General features: G+C 35.6%; 1 protein-coding gene across 1 annotated transcript in view; it reads right to left on the bottom strand.

Moving 5' to 3' along the window:
• Nucleotides 1-8,803, bottom strand: part of PLD5 (phospholipase D family member 5) — a 524,774-nt gene that overhangs the window by 202,339 nt on the left and 313,632 nt on the right. The window contains exon 4 of the mRNA XM_055084222.1: nucleotides 1,994-2,080. The gene's annotated coding sequence lies outside the window, so the exon portion shown is untranslated. The remainder of the gene's footprint in view (nucleotides 1-1,993; nucleotides 2,081-8,803) is intronic.

The following is an 8,803-nucleotide window of genomic DNA, read 5'->3' as shown; positions in this document are numbered from 1 at the left end:
GTATAACTGATTCACTTTGTTGTAAAGGAGAAACTAACACACTATTGTAAAACAGTTATACTCCAATAAAGATGTTAAAAAAATAAAAAATAAAGATGCATATATATTACACCTATGTGCATTAATAAAAGCCAGATAGGCTCACTCTAGGTACATAGGGAATAGCTGTGAGAACCTTGGGTCCTGTTTATTGTTCTCCCATTGTGAAGGAAAACCATTTTATTATTTTGATAAGAACTCCTATTAGACATTTACAGAGCCTAAGCTGTAGTGACATATGCATATACTTGTGAAATTCAAACACTTCTTTTGTGTGAGAAGCAATGACTATAATGAAAATTTAATTCATAGTTCACAATAGAAATGTAAGCAAGGGCTTTATCTATAAATTCATTAATTGCTATTCCCTGTCTAAAGTAGCCAAATACTCACCAGCAACTAAAAAAGGTTGTCATACCCCCAGTACTGCCTAGTTTTAACTTTTGTTTGAGTTTATAAGATTTAGAATGGCTACGGCAAGGAACAGAACTGTGGATGTACAGTTAAGAAGCAACTGAAGTCTCAGGCTATATTCCTCTCTTCCTAACTCATCTGCTTTTTACCCTTCTGGGGTAATCAAACCCCAAGGACATGCAAGTAGCTTCCATGAGAAAAATCATCTGCAAATACAGTCAAATACAGGCACTCAGATTTAGCCTAAAGTAATCCACTCCTAAATATGTGTCAGATAACAAATTTTCAGATAGAAGTCCTATTTACAGTGGGAACCCAATTTCATATTTTTTAAACAGTTTAAGTATTCATACATTTCTAATCCATGTCGGTTGTATCTGTCAATCCACTGAACTAGGTATTTTCTAGTTTTTCAAGTATATTGTGCTGTGCTCAAGTAGCATGGTGAAGCTTTCAGACCTAGCAATAACTCATATAAGTTTTCTTTATTTTCCCATGCAGAGAAAATAGAATGTGCATGGTGGTAAGCCCATATGCCTGGCCAAGCTTTTGTCTTCTCTATGTTATTTTCTTTTCATAGGCTTTATCACTTTCAATTTTTCTTCTGCAGAAGGAAAGGCCACTTGGGCTCACTTACTTGCCTCATAGTCTGTTCCATTTTTTAGAAAGTATTTTATTTTCACTTACTGATGTAGGGAAGATGACAAGCAAAAATGCCCAATATGTTTAAACAGCACACATGTGAGATGTAGTATCATCAGGTGAAATACTGACACTTACAGGGGCCAACACCTTGTCCTCTCCTGGGGACACCCAGCATCTTGAACATTTTCACTGGCTCACACCTGCCTATTTCTTTCATAGGCTTACAGTTTGGATAGTAAATTCAGGGTAAAATTTTTTTATAAATCAGTAAAAACTCTTTGTGAGAGTTCAGTTAGTAAAGATACAGCAAAATTAAGAAATTTATTTTATAATTATCCTCAGTGTTCAGGGATTGTGAGACAAATTGCAAAGTGGCCATACAAATGATGATCTCCTGTGGAATTGTCTTAAAAGTTGTGAATTAGGCAGTGTTTCATAGACTCCTACATCTGACTATATTATTTCAAAGAATATATGTAGCATAAGGAGAATTTCCATTTGATGGTCAAGAGAAAACCAGAAACCCAATGTTTGTTCTGATAAGAAGTGGCTCTTCTCTCTAATCACATCACTGAAGTGCTCAGAGAGGGAAAGATTCTTCTTTCCAGTTAATTATCATCTAATGGCTAGTAGATTATTTTGCATAAGCTAATATGCAACAACACTATTTTAAAAATCCCAGTAGAATTGGTTAATTCTAATTAGTTCTCTCATTTAAAGGCTTTAATCAAGCTGTTTTTCAAAGGGAAATAAGAAGTGCACTAAGTCAAGTGTGTTGATTATAAAGAAATCATGTACTGCTGTATGTAGAATTAAAGGTACCGGAACAGAACACCCAGAGGTAGAGTACCATGTCAACCTTGGCCTTACCCTTTGATTTCAAGGCTTCTAATACCTTTGAATCAGCTGTTACATCACTCACTAGCTTGATTTCAACATTTTGAGAAGTCAGTTGGAGCAACTTTTCGAAAAGACGTTGACCCTAGAAAAAATATTCAGAACCAAAGTCAGAAAACCTAAAAGTATGCTATTTAAATAGGAATAAATAAACATTGAAAATTAAAACTATTCATTCAAATTTTAAAAGGCAAGCACTTCAGCCCTTGGCAGCACTTCATAAATTCAAAAGAGTTTATGGAAATAGAGTAGTAGTAGGAACACAGATTACATTGTTTTTTTGAGTATTGTGCAATTCAACAATTATTGCAATAGTCATTTCAATGTTACAATGCAAATCTACTCTTCTTTTACTTTTTCATGAACTCAAATTATCTACACATGAAGAGGCAGAGAATATTAAACAGTTGTGATTGGACTCAGAAAGACCTGGATTCCAGCTAGTTTTCCAATTTACAAACTCTGTTTCTTAATCTCATTAATTTCCAGTTTCTTCTTCAGTAAAAGATAGATAATATTAGTATTTACTTTAAAAGGTTTTTGTGAGGATTAAGAGATAGTAGTAGGTAAGTATCCTTTAAGTGTTGCCATTATGGGGGGAATCATGACTACTTATCAGGGATTTGCCTAAATTCACCTTCTTGTTTAAAACGTATTTTACTGAATTCAACTTATGGTCTGCCTAGAAATCTATAATTATTAGCCCAGCCTAAAAATAACTGAAAAAAATAAAAAGTAAAAACTTTCCTTATAAGATTTTCACAAACATAATTTTTATAGTAAAATTTTTTTTTTAATCTCAGGGAGACTCTGCATAGTGGTAGGTTCATAGCTATTATATCATCTTAGGTGAGTGGACTGCAACATTATCCTTTTTATTGTCTCTTGTGTGTTTTCATAGACTCCTCCTTATCATAAGAGGGAACTGGTCTTCTTTTATTGGTTCTTCAGATTTTTGTTATTCAGCCACAAACTCAAATGCCTTCCGAGGCTAAACGGGCAATAAGGTTTTGGTATTAATGGCCCCCAAGTTGCAGAGTCTTATCTTACTTTGATAAGAATAGATTATTGATAATGATCATGTAGAAAGAATTTGAAGACTGAAAAGAGAAAATGGATGAAATGTAGATGTAGAGCAGTGATTCCTGCAATTCAGCGTTAGAAAAGAAAGAAGCCAAAGATCAAAACCCTAAAGCTTTGGAATATTAAGGAGGAGGGAGCTGGTATGCCAGTGCTAGGGTGACAGCTGACAGCAGGGAGGAGTGTCTGGCATAATCCAGCCATGCTCCTGCCTAGAGCTGGTGCAGTATAGCCTAAACTCCATAATCCCTGGAAGTTAGAGAAAAGAGGAGTTGCATCCCATGTCAGGCATGGAGGCTTCCTTTTTGTCTAACTAAGTGTGCTGATAAAGGTTGCCCAAAGTAGAACTCACCAAAAGTGACCAAATTACTTTGCATGCAAAGTATGGAGGCAGCCTCCCCACAAAGCAGGTATTCCTATGAGGTATGTTGAATGAGTGCATCAGGCAGTTGCAAATTGCTTTTTTTAATAAAGAGGTGAGAGGGAAGAGGGAGGGAGAGAGAAAGAGAGATATGAAGAGATAGAGGGAGAAGGATAAGGAAAAAACAGCTGCTGATTTGCTGATTTCAGGGTCTATGTAAATTTCAAATTTACTATGGAGAAATGAGGGCTTGGCAGTGAGAGGCTCAGACACTGGATGTGAGGGAAGATGCACTTGGTGGGGCTTTGTGGATTTTCCTGCAGAGCTGCCACCAACACAACCTCCTCCCTGTGAGCTTTGTCACTCTGCCGAGTTGTGCACTATACTCTTGTCACACACCCTTGAAGGTTTGGTGATGCCTGCATAGCCCAGATTTCTAGAGCCCAGACTCATGGTCATCTCACAGTCACATAAATTGTTTGTATTTTTCACTTTCACAAAGGGAAAGGGCATATGTACTTTGTGTGTTATGTAGTCCCCATGGTTAATGAGCCAGTATTTTTAAAGACTTTTTTTTTTTTTGATGTGGACCATTTTTAAAGTCTTTATTGAATTTGTTACAATATTGCTTCTGCTTTATGTTTTGCTTTTTTGGCCACGAGGCATGTGAGATCTTAGCTCTCTGACCAGGGATCAAACCCGTACCCCCTGAATTGGAAGGTAAAGTCTTAACCACTAGACTGCCAGGGAAACCCTTGAGCCAGTATTTTTAAACAAATGCTTTTTTTTTGCTCTTAGTTAACAATAAATTTAGCACAAATGAAAGATAAGAGATCTTCTAACCTATCTGTACTTCTGGCTCTGAGCCTTAAATTTATTCTCACTGTGTTATTTTTGTGAGATTTAAAATGAAGACCAGAACTCTCAAACATGAATGAAAATAGAAACTCCAAAAGCTACAGATAGTAGCAGACTATCATTAAATAAAGCTTATTTTTACTTCAATATGTGCTGATTATTTACAGCAAGGAGTCTTAAAATTTTTAATTATAGTGCTCACTGTAATGGACTTGTGCTGGGGTAGAATTTCTGTACTTGGGCTTGAGGCAGAACTTCTATTAAATTTCCCCTGTTTTCAGTGTCTTACCTCCCAGTCCACCCATTTTTGCTAGGACATTCAAAATGTAATTACTTCAAAGGTATGAAACACTAGATCTGCAGTAAGGCCCACTGCTTTCTGAGTTAAATTTACTCATCATGTTTTCATAAAGGAATAACAAAAGCCCCTTGGCTTTTAAACATCAGCAGTTTAAAGACTTGCTATTTCTGGTGAGAATCATTAGCCAACATTTTAAACTTAAATAAATCATCTTGAAGTTAGCTAGTGGCTCAGGCACACTGACCTACTTTAAGCCATTTTTTTCCGATGTCTGCAAAAACCTTATGATAGTACAATCCTGGACAGAGAGCTGTACCCCAAGGATAGAGATCCAGCTCAGCTCCTTTGTGACTCTGAAGAGGTTGCTTAACCCAAGAGAGTAGGGGTTATAAATACTGCCTATTTCTGTTGACCCAAAACAACTCATAGGCAGGATGAAATGCCACAATAAAATGTGAAGGGGAAAAACAAAAATACCAAAGAGAAATCAGAAGATAGTCCTCTGATTGGACTAAAAAAATAAAAGTCCTCTGGCTAGACTAAAACTCTACGATTTTAGAGCTAAATTAGAAGAGTAATAAAAGAACACTATTGAGGCCCAAATTAGTGGCCCAAAGACCAAATGGAAGAAATATCTCAAAGCACAAACAAGCATGCACACACACATACACAAAAGCATAAGGATGACGAGGGAAGAAAAGGGTGATAGATAAATTGAAGATATATAACGTGGCTAATAGGTGTATTAGAAGAGAAAAAGAGACAAAAAGAATAAGTTTGCAAATAACAGAAGAAAAAAGTGTTCAACTTGAGGAAAGACATAGATTTACATGTTGAAAAGATAACTGAAGATGGAGGCAAATGTAATGTGGGAAGTCACATCTAGGCACATTCTGTAGAATTAATCAACACCAAGGAGAGAGAGGAATTCTTACAAACTCCCGGCCCAAAACAGAACAAAACAAAAAGGTACCTATCAAGGAAAATGGATCAGACTGGCGTGGAGCTAACCATCGGCAACACTAAACCAGCACTTGGTGGTGACAGACCGTGGAAGAAAAAGAGTGAAGCCCAGGAGTGCTTTACCCAGTCAAGGATTTTACCTGCCAGCGGGAAAGAAAAAAATATTTGCAGATATATACAGGTTTAGAGACTGTATTACCTACATAACCCATATGAGGAACATATTCAATGAAGGGCTCTAACCAAACAGTAAATAACACTAAAAGCCATCAAGGAGGATGAAGGAAAGAAGAAATAATTGGTTAGCAATGTGATACAAATATGTGTTTGATGTACTTGCTAGGACACTTTATAGGGGAAGGCCTACTAAGAATCTATTACATGCGTTCCCAGTGCTATTACCCTAAAGGGACTGAAAATTGATTCTTTCTGGTGTGAGTGTAGAGATGTGTGTGTAGATGAAAGTTACTCTTTTTTATTAATAAAACATAGATATACATACAGTAAATATGCAATATATCTGTGGTATTAAAATTTCATGGTGGGGGCAGGATTAGGAAAAAATGTCTAAAAATTTCCCAAGTAAGGTGATAATGAAAAGAAGGTTGAGAAACACTGATCTACAACAAATTGGATAAAGGATCTCAGTAAAATTTAGAATAAGAGCTGAGGAGGACTTAAAAGGACTAGATGGGAAAAAGGCCATAGTAATGGAACTGACAGTTATAAACTGGTATGTACCAAACAGCATAGTGGCTAAATACATAAAGCAAAAGGTAATAAAAAGGCAATTAAAACACTACCACTTTAAAATATGTCTTTCAAGGCTGGGTAGATCTAATAGAAAATAAATGAGGATATATGAAAATTAAATAATACAATCAATAAACTTTATTATGTGTACATTTATATATTTTTCATTTTATATATCAGGCCCCTCAAAACAATATTTGTCTGTGGAACATTTATAAAAAAAAACCTTCCTGTAACTGCCATTAAGAAAACTTGAACAATGGTTAAAATGAAATACTCTACAGGCTTCATTCTCTGCTCATAATATAACAAAATGAGAGACACACCATTAACATGTAACTCATAAAACAAATCTTAACTACTTGAACATTTTAAAACTCACTCTTAGATTATCCTTACATCAAAAGAGAAAAGAAATGTGAATTTTTCTATTCTCTAGGAAACTATGAACAGTTGAGCTCTTCATAGCAAAACCATGAAATGCAGAAATATTTGGTATCAGAGAGAAATTTTTAACTGTAAATGTCTTCAGTATTATTAAAAATGAACCATAGAGTCACAATAATCATATTAATATGGTAGTGACATAGGAATGGATAAACAGACAAGGGGACTTACAGAGAATCCAGAAATAGTACTACACATGATTTTTATTTAAAACATGCTATTTTAATTCAGTCTGAAAGAGGTGAAGTGGTTTAATCTGGCACAAGTGGAAGATACCCCTATATTATACTACATAGAAAAATATATTCTCAGGAAGAATAAGGATACAGCAACACTTTCAAGAAAATCTGGGCAACTACATCTACAGTCTTAGAGTGGTGAAAACCTTAATCACGCTGTAGGAGGCTAAATAATGGCTTCCAAAGATGTCAGGTCCTAATCTGGAAACTGTCAATGAAATAGAATCTTTGCAGATGTGATTAAATTAAAGATTTTGAGATGAGGAGATTATCCTGGATTATTTGAGTGAGCCCTAAATGCAATCATAGTAGAGATAGGCAGAAGGGACTCTGACACACCCAGAGGAGGAGGGAGTGTGAAGATGGAGCAGGCAGATTTGAAGATGCTGGCCTTGAGGACTGAGATGACATAGCAGCAGGCCAAGGGATGCCAGCAGCTACCAGAAGCTGGAAGGGGTAAGGAGTGTATTCTCCCCTAGAAGATGGTGGCTACCCTCTGGAGGGAGCACCCCTCTGCTGACACCTTGGCTTTGGCCCAGTAAAACTAATTTCAGACTTCTGGCTTTCAGAACTGCAAGAGAATAAATTTCTGTTATTTTAAGCCACAGTGTGTGCTAATCTGTTGCACTGGCCACAGAAAACTAATAAACAAGCCAGCTATATAGAAGTAATAAAAGATATATAGAACTATAAAAGTAAAAAAAATTATAGAGCAAAAGATACCACAAAGTTAATGAAAAACAGTAAAAGTCTGGAATAAATATTTGTTATGCAAATGAGAAACAAGAGTTAACAGCTGTACCCTACAAAAATAAATTAAAAATTAGTAAGAAAAGGCCAATAGCCCAACCAAATGTGGGCAAAGTATGAGATTAGACAAGCCTAAGAAGAGCAAGCCTACATGGCTAGCAGACATAAAGTGATGCTTTATGTTGATGAGAGAAGCATGACACAAAGCAATATAGAGATTGATCTCTCTTTGCACTCAAAGAGACAAGAAATAATTTATGAGTGGCAGCATTTACTATTGTCAATGATTTGGGGAAAGAGTACTCTAACATATTGCTTCCTTCTACACAGGAATCTCACATCTAGAGGCCCATCCCAAAGAAACAAAGGCACCAAAATATGAGTGTGTACTTATGATTATATATCTTAGGTATGCTACCATGATACACACACACACACACACACACACACACACAGGATAAAAAGTTTAAATCAGAGTAAAAAGGGACATAAGGACTGATTAAACATTTGATGATACAGTCATAAGAAAATAAGACTTAGCATTTATTTTGATACAGTGTCCTTTTAAAGCAATACACTTGCCTTGACTTTTTTAAAATTTGTGACTTAACAGACAAAACCACACATGCATCAACCTCTCTTGACTCAATTTGTTAGTTAATTTATTTAGTCAGTTCTATTATCTATAAGATTGACCTCTTATTTATTTACTATATTTACTGAAATTTTTTGTTACTATACTTACTGAAAAAAGTTTTCTTCAGTTTAGAACACATACTAAAATTTTCTAATTTACTTCTTATTTACTTACTTACTGAAATACACAAAGTTTGCCAAGGGTATAAACATAAATATATTACTTACTTATATATTTGTCAGTGTCAACTTTTACTCTCAAATACCCACAGGACAAGGAAAAATGTCTTTTGAGCAAATTTATTCAACACATTTGCTGGATGCCTGCTATGTGCCAGGGACTTTGATAAGTATTGGAGATAAATGATAAATAAGCAAATACAGCCCAATGTGTCAGATGGTAGGTAAAGGAGGTACAGG

Source organism: Physeter macrocephalus, chromosome 4, assembly GCF_002837175.3.
Source record: "Physeter macrocephalus isolate SW-GA chromosome 4, ASM283717v5, whole genome shotgun sequence".
Taxonomy (NCBI): domain Eukaryota; kingdom Metazoa; phylum Chordata; class Mammalia; order Artiodactyla; family Physeteridae; genus Physeter; species Physeter macrocephalus.
Note: the sequence above shows the minus strand (reverse complement) of the source record. Positions and strands in the feature narration are given on the sequence as shown.